This window comes from Vulpes lagopus, chromosome 12 (genome assembly GCF_018345385.1).
Source record: "Vulpes lagopus strain Blue_001 chromosome 12, ASM1834538v1, whole genome shotgun sequence".
Classification (NCBI taxonomy): Eukaryota; Metazoa; Chordata; class Mammalia; order Carnivora; family Canidae; genus Vulpes; species Vulpes lagopus.
Window position 1 is genome coordinate 21,627,638 of NC_054835.1, and position 16,483 is coordinate 21,644,120.

Sequence of the window (16,483 nt, forward strand, 5' to 3'; positions counted from 1 at the left end):
CCGGGTGGCTCAGGGGTTTAGTGCCGCCTGGAGCCCAGGGCGTGATCCTGGAGATCACCTCGGGCTCCTGCATGGAGCCTGCTTCTGTCTCTGCCTCTCTCTCTCTCTCTCTCTCTCTGTCTGTCTCTTATGAATAAATGAATAAAATCTTTAAAAAAAATAAGCAGGGGGAAAGGATAGGATAAAAGAAGAATGGGAGAAATTGCCCAAGGAAGTAAATATTAACTGAGCATTTGCTTTGTGCCAGGCTATACAAAGAGTTTTGCCTGGTCACCTTTTTTTTCCCTCACAACCACTCAGTGGAAACAGGTAGTATTCATGCCCATTTAACAGATAAGGAAACTGAGGCACAGTAAATTAATAAAGCACTCAAAATCAGTTTGGAAGCTGCAATGCTAGGATTCAAACTGATGTCTGGCTCTATTATTTCCTGGCTGGACAGTCTTGGGCTAGTTACCTGAGCCTCTGTCTCCTTATCTGGGCAAGAGGAACAGCATTCTCTACTCTCAGGCTGTCCTCTCAGGCACTGGATGGGAAGCCCCTTGTAAACCACATGGCACGGAGAAACAAAGTCTGATCCAGCACCCTGCTTGCAGGCAGGCAGAGATGAGCTGCGACCTCATCTTCTAGAGATGAGATCGAGGCCCAGAGATTCCAAGGTGACCCTCATGGCCACAGAGCTGATATAAAAGAGGTTGAAATGTAGCCCCTTGCCTCTTGGTATAGATCTCCAACATTCACTGGTAAGAGGGACCCTCACTGGGGAGAAGACTGGGCACAAGCAGGTACAAATTATGGACAGCAACAAATCTGAACACAAAAACAATTGACTCTGGATTTCTTTCGTTCTTTCTTTTTTTTTTTTTTTTGAAAGAGAGAGTACAGAGGGGAGGGGCAGAGAAAAGGGAGAGAGAGAATCCTAAACAGGCACCATGCCCAGCGTGGACCCCAACGCAGGGCTCAATCTCACAACCCTGAGATCATGACCTAAGTCGAAATCAAGAGTCAGGTGCTTAACCGACTGAGTCACCCAGGTGCCCTGACCTTGCCTTTCAAGGTCACTGTATTGCCTTTTTCAATGACACAGGATCATAGAATTAGCCAATCCTAAGGAAGACTGGGTATCCCAGTTATTCTAGAGACTGAACCCCTGGGTAAAAATACCCATGTCTGGACTCTTACTTGAAGCCAATGAAATCAGAGCCCCTGGGGCTAAGTTTGGAGCTTTAGTAATATATTTTTTAAGTTCTCCCAGGTGATTCTAATGTACAGAGTTGAGAAATAATGATGTATGACCTCCTTAATTTTTCAGATATGGACCAGAGGCACAGAGAGGTACAGCTAAGGGCCCAGGGTTGCTCAGTGCTCAGTGGCAGGGTGCAGACTCCAGTCTCCTGGCAACCAGCTATAATTCCTCCTCTGCTCTTTTACTCTGATCATAGGGACCAGGCCATCCTGGGGTCCCCTGGTTGCCTGAGAGGTGGACACCCTCAGCTCCCACTCTCCCAATTCCTCCCTCTCCTCCAGCATCTTATGTCCTTAGAGTGAGCCCTGGCACCTGGGAGGCCCGAGCTGAGTACATCCTACACGTCTGCACCTGGGCTGGTCTACCCACTGCAAACCAAGGCAATTACCTAAAGTATTAGTAAGCCTGTCCCTGCGGCACTCCTGTGAGCCAAAGTAATAAATACAAAATGGTAATTTCTCTCTGGAAGCCTGGCTCTGGCCTCCCACTCAATTCCCCTCCCACCCAGAAGTCATATACCACTGCCTGGTTGTCCTCTCCTACATGGGGCGGCAGCAGTTCAGAGTTATTTAAATATCTCCGGTAAAACTTGCTTGTCAAAACCTGAATCATCCTACAAAAGCCCTAGTCCTCCTCTACAGCTTACTTGTCTGACCAGAGCAGATTCCTCTAGCCGTCAATGGAAAGTAGTAAAAATACCCTACAGGTATTAACTAATGACTCCAAGGGGCTAACAACTTTGTGTGTGTTGTTGACTAGTATCAGCCCTAGAAAGAAAGTGAGAAGCTTGAAGTTGTAGCTGGGACTTGGCCTCTTACTAGCTTTGTGACCTTGAGCAAGTCACTCCATTTGCCTAGGGTCTGCAAGTCTTCTACGTTCCCTCAGAGCTGTTGAGCTATTGTGCAAATCCAAATGGAGAATGGACTTGAAACTGATGACAAAGGCTCCAGCAATATCTTTCCACGGTCATACAGCTAGCACATGGGAAGGTCAGGACTTGAACCCAGAACCTTACTCTTAACTCACTGCACATTAGAGTCTCTCAGGGTATCAATAGCTAGATGCAGCCCAGAGAAAGAAGGACCTAATTCCTCCCGGTATGGAAGCATGGGAAGATGGAGAAGCATGGGAAGGGGAGAAGATGATAAAGCTGAGTCTTGAAGAATGAGGGAGAGCTTTCCAGGAAGGCAAGGGGGTTGCAGGACATTTCAGGGCAAGGGACAGCAGGTACAGAGAGAACATGGCAAAATGCAGGAGGTGTGGGGATACAGCTTGGAGCTTACCTGGGTGCTTGGCTTGATCTTGTGATGGGGAGCCAAGTGGTAACTTTAAGCAGAACAGATTCTCAAGATAAAGATAACAAACGGCTAGTTCTGCTTTTCAGCACTAACCTGGAGAGGCCATTAAGGGCTTAAACTATTGCATGGCTATAGGATATGCAAGGGCAGGGAGACTGGATCAATGACGTTGAATGGATTCACTCTGATATCCTTAGAGCCAAGCACAGTACCTGGTATACAGAAGGCACTCCACAAATGTATGAATGAATAGATGAATCCGAGAGTCAGTGAATGGGTGGGTACCAGAGTGAGCAAAGAAATGAATGACTGAAATAACAAATGAAGGAATGAATCCAATAAATAGCCCAAGGCATGGTTTGGAAGCAGCCTTAGCAATTCGAACTAACAGCCTTGTAGCAACAAAAGAGCTCAGGCTTCTAGCTGCATTACCTAGGAATGCCTGTTATGGGCAAGGCTCCTCCAAATTGAAAGCTTCTCCCTGTCAGAGCAGCACGTTGCACAAAGACACACTGATTACTGTGATCCAGCTAGAGGCTTTCCTTCCTGGACTCACACCTTTTACGGACGTGTCCACCAATACCCACAGCTCATCCTCATGGGGAAACACATTCTAGAGGTCTGTTACTCCCTTGCCATTTCTCCATTCACACGGTCTCCCTAAATGACTAGTCATTTCAGTCTCAGATAAAGACAAAGGAAAAGAGTTATCTGTAATAGAGACTTCCCAGTCGCTGTGCTGTCTGCAATTCTAAGCAGCAGCAGCCTGGAGGTCTAGCCTGGAAGAAACGGCTTTGCTCTTTGGGGAAGGATTCAGGACAAGACGGTCCCTACTTCCTCTCTTACTCCATGCTGCCTTTTCCTCTTGCCCTCTAGAGCCTTGCTACTTAAAATGTGGTCTGTGGGGCATCTGGGTGGCTCAGTGGTTAAGCGTCTGCCTTTGGCTCAGGTCGAGTCTCCCTGGAGCCTGCTTCTCCCTCTGCCTATGTCTCTGCCTCTCTCTCTGTGTCTCTCATGAATAAATAAATAAAATATTTTAAAATAAAATAAAAAGGGGTTTGTGCACCAGCCACAGCAGTATTATTTGGGAACTTGTCAGAAATGCAGAGTCTTAGGCCCTCCAACTGAATTGGAAGCTGCATTTCAGCAATATCCACAGGTCACCGTGATGCACCCAAGTTACTGAAGTTTGAGAAACTCTGTCTGTAGGTGACCCAGACACCTCCGAGCAAAGACGGACCAGGTTTTACAAACCCTCCAGAGGATCATGGAAGACTTCCCCGAGGAGGTGACAGCTGTCACCTGAGACTTCCGGAAGGGTACAGATTTTCATCTCTCAGTTGTGACTCACCACCATGGACAGGAGGAGTACCAGAGCAGGAGTCAGAACTGCCCTGGCTCTGGTACTAGCTGGGTGACCTTGGGCAACTCAGTTCTCCCTCAGAGCCTTCCTGCCCCATCTGTACAATGGGAACAAGATGCTTGCTTTTCTATACCACAGTTATCATGAAGACAAACAGAGATGAAACCGCACAAGCTCTCTGGGAAACAGAAAGGCAGGTGAAGGGGCCTGTTTTCAGAGTTGAGAGCCAGCCATTCGGACCTGACACCTTAGAAGACAAATAAGGAAAATCTGTCAGGGAGTCAAAGGTGTAAGACCTTGCCCTTATGAAGATGAGTCAGCAGAGGAACATGGTGCTAATTAACCAGGATGTGGCACTCCACAGAAAGGGCCTGACCATGTTGGGCTCACTGAGCTGCTGCCCTTAGACAGGGATTTGCAATTGGATTCTTGAGACTGTGTTGTGTGTGTGTGTTTTCTGCTTACTTGGAGTCCTTTTTTAAAGGAGAGCTCAGCCTAAGGACCTAAGGCTACATTGCATTAGCATTCCGAAGGTCAATATTTCCAGAAACGCTAGAATCATCTTGTTCTCTCACATTGTGTGGGTGAGAGAGGCAGTTCCATTTTGGAAGGAGCCAGATGTACTCACAGAACAAAGAACAGAATGGAGCTACTGGAGCTGAATTTCCAGTGTTGGAAGGAAGGAGCCCTCCCAACATCTCCACCCCAAAGACCTTTAGCTTGCTGTTCCCTCTGTTGTGAATGCTTTTCCCCGGATCCCTGAGTGGCTCCCCCTTTTCAGCAAAGCTGCCATCTCCTTGCAGACTCAATCCTTCCCTACCCCCATCTTCAGGTAGCCTCCAGCCATTCCCTAGTACATGTCCTTACCTGTCTGCCTTCACAGTCTTTACTGATATTGAAACAACCATGTTCACTCATTTATTTGTATGTTATCTGTGCCACCACTGCCCCAATACAGGATGTTTTCCTAAAATCCTCAATTGCTTGGACTTGCATGTTAAAAATACATTGTGGGACCTCTCCCCCATAAATTCTGACTCAGTAGTCCTGGATTGGGGCCAAGGATGTTTCAACAAGCCTTCCGAATGATGATTCTGATTGTCATGGAGATCATCCCCAGAACTTCAGAATGTGAGCTCCGTGAGAGAAGGGCTCCGTCCATTTCCCTGGAAGGCACATTGAACTCAACACCCCACACACAGGGCTCTGGATAACTCTTCATTGAATGGATTAATGAAGGACCGAAGGAGTCCATGTGTATTTTGGTAGAACCAATCCTTTCTCCTGCTTTGGCTACTCAGTATCCAGATGGAGCACTTGTTACCTATGAGGAATGGTGCTAGGTGCTGGGTCTGTCACAAGACAGGGCCAGTGTGGACCCTGCCTTCAGGAGGTGATGGTCTGATGACAGGAAACTGAGTAGATGAAGAGGACTGCAATGAAAGAGCAAGAGAGGAAAGAGCCTTGAAAGTGGCGTAAGCAAAGTGGGTCTTGTGGCAGAAAGGATGAGCCCCGCACTTTCCAGGTGGTTTACGTGGGGGCGTGGCCGAGGATAACCTCAGAAAAGGTGAGAAATCATCCACATGGTACTTTTGTTGCATGTGTTTGCTCGTATTAGTTATACCTACATGTAGTCAAAAACATGCAGGTCACAGGAAAAAGTTCAGGCAGAGAAGCCAGGCTTTTCCCCACCCTCCTGCCTGTCCTCCCTTCATCCAGCTCAGAGGCAGCCTTTATCAGACCTCGGGGCCCCTTCCAGCCATATTCAGCGCACATCTAAGCACATGGGCTGTAGAACAGATGGGCCTTACAGGAAGATCAGGTGTCCAGGGGAGAACAACAGCCTGAACAACTGCATGGGGCTTGAAAAAAGATGAGCAGCTCCCAAGTGACTTGGCTTTGTGACTTGGGGCCGAGAGCCTCTGACTCCAGAAGGGTTCGGAAGAGAAAGATCAGACAAGGTAACAGGTAGTTTCCCACCTCACTGGCTGGAGAAGATTCTCGGAGCAGGTGACAGGGGACAGGAGGACGGAGGTAGCCAGGGATCATTGGGTATCAAATATTGAAGATGCGATCCTCTAAGAACATGAGGTGCAGATCTCCATCGCTGCTCCCCCATTCTCCTTTATGAGAATTGGTTTTCTCATCTGTAAAATGGACGTTAACAGTACTCTACCCAAGAGTAACACCATGAGGGCTGAAGAAGATACATGGGAGGCAAGAGCTGGTGCATGGTCGGTCTTCATCCCCTCGTTTCTGCTCTCCCATCCCACCTCCTGCCATCAACCAGTATGCCCAAGTTGGTGACCACGCCCCTGTTGAGGTCTTAGCTGGCCCTAGCTCTGTCATTTATCAGCAGCATCACCTCTGGCAAGTTTCCAGTTGCTCCCGGAGCCTTGGCTTCCTTGTCACTGCTTTAGTGGTGCCACAGCGAGCACACTAGAGTGGCATTCTAGCCTTTAAGTGTCCCCCCTGGCATGCAGGGGTGCCCACCTAGCTCCTGCTCATCCCCTTCTCCCCTCAGGGGCATGCTAACCCAGATCCTCAGCCACAGGGACAGTGCTCTTGCCTTTCCAAAGACTTGGTAGCAGCAGACTGGAGCCTGAGACATGCATCCCAGGCTGGAATTTGAAAAACAAAACTATTTGGATGTGAAATATGCAGTTGTGTTTCCCTGGCTGGTTAAAATACTTGATGCTCATTGAATATTCAACCACAGAAAAAAGGCTCTCACTCCATGTACTGTCAAAAATGTAATGTAATTATAGCGATGTTAAATATCCCCAGCTGTTCTGAGATATTTGAATCTTAAATCAAGCCTGACTGTACACATCCTGGAGTTGCAGCTGGAGATCTACACCAAGTACCTCACAAGCACAGAGCTGTGGAAGTTCGGGCAAGAACTCTGGGCTAGGGTCTCTGAGCCTGTTTGTTATATCTGGGCTTCACCCTCAACGCGGGCATAAGGACCCCCATCGTGAGCTACTGGCAGCATTGCCAAAGAGATCCATGTTCCTCAAAAGGGCTGTGCAAACTGGCAGGTCATAAGCATCTATCCAAATAGTCTTTCAAATCCATGTGCAGGGAGCATAAAGAGATAGTGTAAAATAAACGGTAATAAAGTGAATAAACACGCGTCTCACTCCAGAGCCTTTGAGGTGCTTCTATAAATCAAATTCTTGCCATAATTTGCTCTGTGAGACTGTACTGAGAAGCAGAATCAAAGCTCATCTGCTTTCCTGAGCAGTAGGCTTAGATTTATGGATGTGAGTTCACAGTGGATGCCCGTGCCATTTCAAAGTGGGAAAATAATTTTCATTGGGAGGGGTTCCAAGAGAAGATTAAACCCTTCACTTTCAGAGATCAGAGTATCAACAACCTTCAGATCAGATATGCCACTAGAATCAGAAGGTGATGGCCAGCATACATATTTTGGAAAAAGAGTGAGTTCTCAGAGGAAGAAACAGATACTCCTGTGACGTGAAAGCGTCATCTATAGGCTTAAGCACAGATATCCTGAGGGTTTTTCAAGCTTCCTGGTGACTTTCTAGGTGACCTTGAGCAACTCATTCTCCCTCTCGGATTTTTTCACTTTGGTCGGGGTACTGAGTGAGGGAAGTGGCCCTAAAAGGCTCTGACTTACCCATAGAGGTATGACATGAAAGCTACAAGAGGTGGGACCGTGACAATATAGAGAAGGCCACTGTTGGCACATTATCCTTCCAGGGCCTAGCAGTCTTTCTTGGAAGAAGTGAGAGGTGTCACCTGATAACAATGAGGATGACAGTGACTGCTTACATTTAGCTGGCACCTACACATCTGTGCTTTTACACAGTAGGGGTACTTTCTGCATTGATCCTCAACTTTTACCCACCAGGACCAGACCATAGCTCGCTCTCAATAATTTTTGAATGGATTATTACCTTGCCTGCGAGTTTCACAACCACCCTGCTGGGAAGGTATGATCTCTGTTCTACAAATAAGGAAACAGAGTCTCAGCGAAGGCAAGCAACTCTCCAGCAGCCACCCAGTTGGGACCTGGAGGACCTGGGCTTTGAATTTGAGTCTGTCTTCTTCCTGAATTTCCCTCCTTCCTAGTCCTCCAAGCACCTCTTTTCTAAGCTCCTAGGGTTCAAACTCCCAATCTTGCATAAATGTAAGTATGGTTAAAATACTCTCATATTGACTATTTTTGAACCTAGCTGCATGTTTGTTCTGGATTCTTTTATTTTCTTGGCTTTGGGACAGACCGTGATCCAAACCTACCCAGCCTGGTTCACCACATGGAGTCAGGTATGTAGCTGAGAGAGTTCTATACAACAAAGGAAGCTTGTATGAGTTTTCTGTTGCTGCTGTAACAAACTACCACAAACTCAGGCACTTTAAGCCACACAAATGTATTAGTGTGTAGTTCTGGAAATCAGAAAGCTAAAATGAAGGTGACAGCAAGGTTGCGTTCCTTCTGTAAGCTCTGGGAGAGAATGTCTCCTTGTATGACCAGCCTCTAGGGGCCACCTGCTTTTCTAGACTCGTGGTCCCTTCCTCCATCTTCCAAGCTATCTATCAATGTAGTATATTCAAATCTCTTTCTGACTCTCTGGTCTCTGATTCCATGGTGACATCTTCTCTGACTCTGACCCTCCTGCTCCTCTAATAAAGACCTTTAGTGATTATGCTGAGCCCACTGGATGATCCAGGATAATCTTCCCACCTCAAAACCCTGAATTATCTATGAGTTTCCTTTTACTATGTAAGGTAACAAGTTCAGAGGTTCTGGGGATGAGAATGTGGCTATCTTGAGGGACCATTATTCAGCCTACCAGATGGCCTTTGCATTTTGGTTTGATTGACATTCTGGTCATGGCCTTTTACAGACCCAGCGACTTGTACCTGACTGAGAGAGTCCACTGATCTCTCCTTTGCAGCATTCATTGGACTTTAAGGCGCCCACAACTGGGCTCTGTCTCTCAAAATGTGGCCCGTGGACTAGCAGCATCTGCATCATCCAGAAGCTTTCAGAAATGCAAATCTTGGGCCCTGTTCCAGGCCCACCAAATCAGGGTCTCTGCAGGGGGCTCAGGAAACTGGGCAGCTCAAGTTTGAGAAGCACAGGCCTAGAGGGCTTTCCATTCATCCTCAGTTAATTGGAGTATGCTGCAACTGACCTGCCTGGGAAGGACAGGAGGTCTCAGGGCAGAGATAAAGAAGGAAATCAGCTCCTCTTTTCAGCAGCCAGTCCTAGCGTTGATCCTCTTCTGCAAAGCACTCAGGGGCCCATTGCTTTTTCCCTAAGAAAATCTGCTAGGGCTGGTGAAATCCTCTTAAGCCCATCATGAGCAGGAACGGGGGAGCTGGGGAAGAAGAACTGTACCGGAAACTGAGGAGACCTGAATTCAAATTCCAGCTGTTTTTTTTCCTGGGCCATGTGACCCTGGGCAAGTGGCTTCCCCTTTCTGAAGTTAGGCAGGCAAAAGGGTACAGTACACACCCTTCACTGCTGTCGGAATAAAATGAGACGGTAATGCATATTAAGATATCCTATCCAGGTAATAAAGCCTCTGCTGGTTGGAAATGTAAGTTTGCTGACCCAAGCTGGACCGGGGTTTCTTTTTTGGGACAAATGTGACATAGTGCAAAGAGCACTGACTTTGGAATCCAAAGATCAGAGTTTCTATCTCTGACTTTGGGCAAGTCAGCAGACCACTTTGCACCTCAGTTTCCTTATCTGTACCACGGGGAAAAGAAGACTTTCTTTTCCTGTCTGTCGTCGGGCTGAGATAAACTAATGAACATAAAAATGCCCGGCAGAGAGGAGGAGCTCAGTAAGTGTGTGTAGAATCAGAGGAAACAATTTACGAGGCAAATTAATAGTATCAACAGTGGTGTCAGGGGATCTATTTGACATGCTCAGGAGAACAAACTTCCCCAGTGCGTTAGCGGCCTCTGTTTGTTTTACCAACAAGTCCTGTTCCAATTATGGGTGAGTCATCTCTTTGTGAGCACAGGTCTGAGCTGGATCTCAGTTTGGCAACATTTCCTTAGCCAGGACTACAAGTTACTAATGTCCTTGAAAGAATGAAAATAGTCATTTAGTTTGGATTACGGCCACATGAAGACTTTTCACAACTCCTGATCCCCCTATGTGGCTGATGGAGTAGGAGGATGCTCAACTGTCCCTGCTCCTGTGCTCTGAGGTTCGCAGGGTTGCAGGCCTTGACTTTGGGGGCCCACGCCAACTTATAGTGAAAGAAATTTCAAGCTGAAGTTTGACACGTGGTGCAGGATACCCTCCAGAGAAGGGTTGGTTCTTACCAGCATCTCTGTGTGTTGGCAGAATGGGGTCATAGCAAAGGAGAATATCCAGCTTTGGAGCTGGACCAGCCTTTGTTTGAATCCTGACTCTGCTGCCCTCTAGCAGTGACCTTGTGCCTTCCTGAGCCTCAGTTTTCTCATCTGTAAAATGGGTTCCATAACACCCATTGGAGGCTGGTGAAATGGACGTGAATGTTTACATAACAGGTACCCACTCCAAATCCTGGGCTGTCATATGCCCCGTCCCCTCCCTGTATCTCCTTTCAGCTCCCATCACCCCGATGAAGAACATTGACCTTTGCGGACCTATGTGCCAGAAACAGAATAAATTTATTGTCATCTTTGTTGCCAAATGCCTGGCACACAGTAGGTACTCGATGGGCATTGGTTGGTTGAATCTCTGAGTAGCTGATCCAAGCAAATCACTTAGGAGAATCAAAGCGATGAGCTGTATAAACCAAATGGTCTGGTTACTTCTCCAGCCCTTCCTCAATTGGGCAGACGTCTGATTGATGCATTCATGACTGGCCACGGTGGCCCCCGAACAGCCACTATCAGAATCAGTCTGACATTGGTCAATTTGGATATCTCCAGACCTGAGCAGAGTTTACATTTGATTCCCTAAACTAATTTCCCCGAAGTAAAATCACTGGTAGAGTTCTTTTCATGTTCCTTGTATAAATGTCTATTTAATCACCATCCTGTCTCCCGCACTTCAGTAACTTGTACATTTCCCCTTAATCACTGCTTCTGCTCTGCAAAGAAAAGAGATGGTTGGCTGAAAAGCCCAGGCCATCTGCAGTAGTTAAGCCCTATTTTCCCCTGACGGCTCGCTTGGACGGAGAACTTCTCAGCTAAGTCCCTTTGGTCATTTGGCACGTGCCCTCATTTCACAGAGGAAGATCCTGAGGCCAAAGTCACAGGGCTGGTCAGGGCAGCGCTGAGGCTGGCTTGGTTTTCCCAGTGCCTCCCCCACCTCCCACCCACGCTGCTCCTTCTCCATCCAGCTGCATGCACCTTTGTGGTCCTGAGGACTTGGGTTCAAATTCTGGCTCTGCTACCTGCTGGCTCTGTGACTCCAGGCAGACTACAATCCTTCCCCGAGCTGCAGTTTCCCATCTGTAAAATGTGAATGATCACACAACCTTGTAGGGTTATTGCGAGAACTGAGATGGCACGCAGTGCGCCCAGCCCGGGACTAGCGTATCACAGCTGCCCAACGCTATTTGCCTTCATCCTGCACTCGGAACGCTCCCTGCAAGTAATAATAACCGAAATAGCTCACATTTATTGAGTCCTTTACTTGGTGCCAGAAACTGTTCCAAGCACTTTACATGTATCAGCTCATTTACGCCTCTTTCTCTAAAGGCAAAAGTATCTTTCTTGCCTCCCTAAAGCCATCCATCCTCACAACTACTGGACTGCCTGGCCTAGCACCATTTCAACCGAATTTGCTGATTTTAAACAATATGTTGCTAAAATGATTTCTTGTTTTCTGTTGCTGGCTCCGAGCAGCCAGCCTGCTTGCTGTGACAAAGTGTGATGAAACCAAATGCTGTCTCCTTGGCTTTTAGTACATATGACTATTGCAAAATCTGGACTCAAGATTGACCCCAGCAAAAAGGGGTAAGAAAAAGGGTAGAGTGCAGGGAGGAATGGCCCTGGTGCAGTGAAGAACAGGGGAAGGACACGGATGACACAGATGGGACCCTCCATGGTCTAACAGCCAATAGCGAAAGAAGTCAGAGATTTGCTACAAAGATTAAAAACTTAGTTTGGCCCCCAGGCAACCATCACTGGCAGTGATTACCACACCTCTGCACTACTCCTCCTCAGCACCTCCAGTCCCTCCCTACAAATACCCCAAACCATGCTCAGGGCCTAGAAGCCTGTGTTCAATCTCATTGTTTCCCACCTCTGTACTCACATTTGTATATGCTGTCACTGCTCCCTGAAATCCCCACTCTTTCCTTCTTTACCTTGGAACTCCTACTTATCCTTTAAGACTCAGTTCAGATGTCACCTCCTCCGGGAAGCCATCAGAGGTCCCTAGTCTGACCTGGGTACTCCTCTAAGCCCACATCACACCTCTGCACTCTATACTGGCATCTGGTCACATATCTCTTTCCTCAAAAATAATTAACGAAGGACACACACCAAGCCTTATTTAGTTTTATATCCCTGGCAGCTAGTACAAAGCTTCACATACAGGTGACACTCTAGGCTCTGGTTGATTGAATGAATGAACCAGGAAATGAGCCTATTTCCACTCAGGTAAGCGGTCATAATAAGAGGAGATGATCATTATAGGGAGAATAATTAGTAAGTGCTACCCCCAGATATGAGGACTCTGCCAATATCTTTATCCAAATTATACAGTAGCTCTCATATATTGGGCACCTGCAGCTATGCAGGCGTGAGCCAGCCCCTGCACACATGTGGTCTTTGTCCAGCAGCGTGAGGCAGGCATTATCACCAGAGGTGTGAGAGTGAAGCGCCTGCCCCAGGCGCACATCTAGGAGGGAACAGAGCCAAAAGTCTGTGCTAGGTCCGCCCGACACCTTCGCTTGAGCCGGGCCTCCTCCCAGAGAGGATCACTGCTCCTTGTTTTTGCAGCAGATCCTGATAGGCTTCTCTGTCTGCCCCTGTTCCCAACTTCTTGGTCCCTCTCTGGAGGCTCCAGTCCCAGCTAGCTCCACCCCCAGGATGACCCAGGAGGGCCAGAGTGTGTGTGCTGGTGGTGCGGGTGCCAGAGGAGGTCCAGGGCTTGGGCCAGGCAAACAACATGGGCATTCAGAAGCAAGAGCTGCTTTGACTGGCAGTGGAGTGATTAACCCTAGCACAACTGTAACAAACAGAGGAGCTGCAAGTAAACATATCCCCAATGGACCAATTGGCAGACACACCTCTTTACAATACTCTTCTCTCCCCTGCCAGGTTTATTTCCAGACAGGAGACTAGCTAGATGGAATGCGACTTTGGGGACAGCTGGCACATCCCCCCAAAAGGCATCCCCTGAAGTCATATTCTTCACCTGTTGCACGGTTCTCTTAGGGCTTGGTAAGCATGGGGATGTGGGGGAGTGTTTTGTATGCAGGTCTCCATTCTCTGTCTCTAACACAAAAAGTAATAAATGCCCAGAAACTGCCCAGGCATTTCCTTAGTAGAAATGCATGCCACTGGTGTTCCCTGGAGAAATTAAGCCAAGAGTCTTGGCGTGGGTCTTCCAGGACAACAACAAGTCTTGGGGGTACCTGGTGAAGGGGTTCATTCTCCAGGCCTTTCCTCAACACTTATGTGTCAGCCTGTGTGCTGGAGAGGTTGGGGAAATCATATGTGACTCTGGCCGGGGTCTAGAGTGAGGAACAGTCACGGACCAGTAGGTGTGAAGACTGACACCTAAAGGAGGTGATAGAGGGGCAGAAAGGAAGAAGGCGTCAGTTGCTGGTTGATGAGAGGAGGAGAGTGTGGCAGTCAGGACAGGCTCCAAAGCAGAAGAAACCCCAGGTCTGGATGCTGAAGGATGAGTAGTGTCCTGAGGCAGACAAAGCAGTGTGTGTGTGTGTGTGTGTGTGGTTGTGTGTGGGGAGAGGGGGCATAGAGGGCAGGGAGCACTTATAGCAGCAGAAGAAGGCAGAGTGGCTTGGGGAGCGGTGGTCCAGCTGTTGTAAGCTGTTTGCAGAACTTAAGGATGTGGCACCAGAGTGGACAGGAGGTGAGGCAGGGCATAGGTGCAGAGTCTGAGGGCAAGGGATCTACTGAGGGGTTTTAAGAAGGGGGATGACACGCTTCAGGTGGAACTTTAGAACTACTCTGGCTATAGCGTAGGGAATGGATGAAAAGAGGAGGGGCAATGAGCTGGAGGCCAACAGACCAATTAGGAGATGGATGTCATTTAAAGGCAACATTTTTATAGGAGCCAGCACAGTTTTAAGAGCTCCTCCCTCATTATATGCATGCGTATACACATCTGTCTATCTATTGATTGATCCACCCATCCATCCATTTACACACAACAAATATGGTGCATTTGTTACCTCCACTAGATGGAGTAGGAAACTAAAGAACAGAGAGGCTAAGCCACTTGCCCGGAGGGCACACAGTAAGTGGTGGTCTCAGGATTTGAATCATCAGGGTAGCTTGAGCATTCATGGTCTTACCCACTGCACTATGGTGCCACTCCACCAGAGATGACAAAGATCTGAGTCAGGTTGGTGTAATTAGAGGAAAATATTCCTGATGGCCTGCTCTGTATTTGATGCTCTTCTGAAATAGCTTCCAGCTTTCATGGATAAAGGGATATGGCCTTTAATTCTGAGGTCTTTGGTAAAAAAAACAACAAAAAAAACAAAACAAAACAAAAACTACAGCATGAAATGTTAAGAAGGGGCTGGAAAGTTAAGGGTCAGGGTCATGAAAGGAAGTCACTAGGGGGTCACTGGAGTGCCTAGGGAACACATATTTGGGGAAGGGAGGTATTTCTTTTGTTTACGTGTGTGTATGTGTTTTTGTGTGTGTATGTGTGTGTATCTGCAAGCTCTCCAGCTGAAGGAAGACAGGGTGCAGGTGAGTAAGAGGAGGGTGTACGCCAGTGGGAAGGGTCCGGGTTGCTTCAACTCATGGCCATACCTGCTGGGGAGACTGAGGCCAGGTGGTTCCCGAAGGTGCTGTATGTCTGGAGGTGGAGGTGGGTTAGGCACCTGTATCATGTGCCCAAGGCTATGACTGCACCCCCTGAGGCAACTCCCCTTTCCACTCTCCCAATCACACTCTAAGGAGGAATGGGAGCTGGCAGGGGTTAGGGAGGGCAAGAGTCCTACACAGGGATCTTCTAATAGCAAGGAGGCTCCGGCTCAGAGAAGAAGGCTACATGTGGTTTCTGTGTAATACAGCTGATGCTATGCAAAGTTGGACTTCCAACCTACTGGCTCTGAGCTTTGGACAGCATTGTGGAACCTCCTCTTCCTCAATCTATAAAACGGGAATAAAACTAAACTCATTGCTAACGCAGCAGTGCGTGAATGTCAAAAGTGAATAGTGGCTGTTAGCCGGCAGTGCTGCACACTTTGTATAGCCATCATCAGATGTGCACGATTCTATCTGGCGGGCTGTGTTGCTGATAGTTGAATATAAATTGAACTTCAGTCTCATGTTAGTGGCTGCTAGTTAGCGGTCAGCCAAACAATAAACAAGGCATCGCTAGTCTCATCCCTTCATCTCTGTAGAACTTGGCGTTGCATTTGAAGTCTGAAAGGAGTCACTTAGAAGCACATAGGTAGCAGCACGTGTTTGCTGAAGTAGGCAGAGGAGCCACCGGGTAGGGATTCCTCAAAGGCAGGCTGAAAAGCCCAGGACACAAGGGATATTTGGGGAATGGGTAAGTCAGGGCTGCTCTACGTAAGGCAAAGCAAGGAGAGCAAGACCGAAGCCCAGGGTCACCATCCTTGACAAGGACTAGCCCAATTAGCCAATCGGAGGCCTGGCCTGACTGGCATCTGAGCCCACACCTGTTGGAACGATGGTATCTCTTCACCACCACAGGAAAAGCGCTGTCAGATACAAGGCTGTCAGGAGTGAGGCAAAGGGGCTGGTAAAATCATCACCAGAGCATGACAGGTAAGCACAAACCTTCCCCGCTCTAGTGGAAAAACCCAAACCCACCTAAGAGGCATTTACACACGAATGACTGGACAGGCTTGTGCCACGCTGGGGTTTGGCACCAGAACTCCTCCAAGGCAGACCGCACGAGGCAGATACCTTCTGTCTGACAGCTGCATTATCCAGACCCACAGCGTGGGGGAACCAGCACAGCAAATGGTTTACAAACCCCGAACACAGCTTCTCCTGGCCCCTGCTGTTCACATCAATATCTCTATGAGGCTGCTTTCCCCACTGCAGGGTGGTGGCTTCTCTAGAGCCGGACCCATACTCACTCACTCCGTGGGGTCCAAGCCCCCACTGACGCCCACCACTGCAATTCCCCCTGGATGCCGAAGACAGAGCTTTTAAACAAGGCAGCGGAAGAGGCTGCAGAGTACCCCCAGCTAACTGGCTCGCTTCGGTGTTGGTTAATATTCTGGGCGTTTCCTCCAAAGTCTCCCTAGATTCCAGTGTTTTGGAACTCAGGCATAAGCTGCTTAGAGCAGTGCGATTCTGCTGATGGCCCATTTTTGAAGAGCTTCCTGCTGGTTTTCCCGAAGACCACAAACCCAGAAGTAAAACACGCATCCCTCTCGTCCCATCCCTTCACCCGAGACACAGGGC

General features: G+C 48.2%; 1 protein-coding gene across 2 annotated transcripts in view; it reads right to left on the minus strand.

The window, feature by feature from the left end:
- Positions 1 to 16,483, minus strand: part of ASIC2 (acid sensing ion channel subunit 2) — a 994,353-nt gene that overhangs the window by 242,102 nt on the left and 735,768 nt on the right. The gene's annotated exons all lie outside the window — the stretch shown is intronic.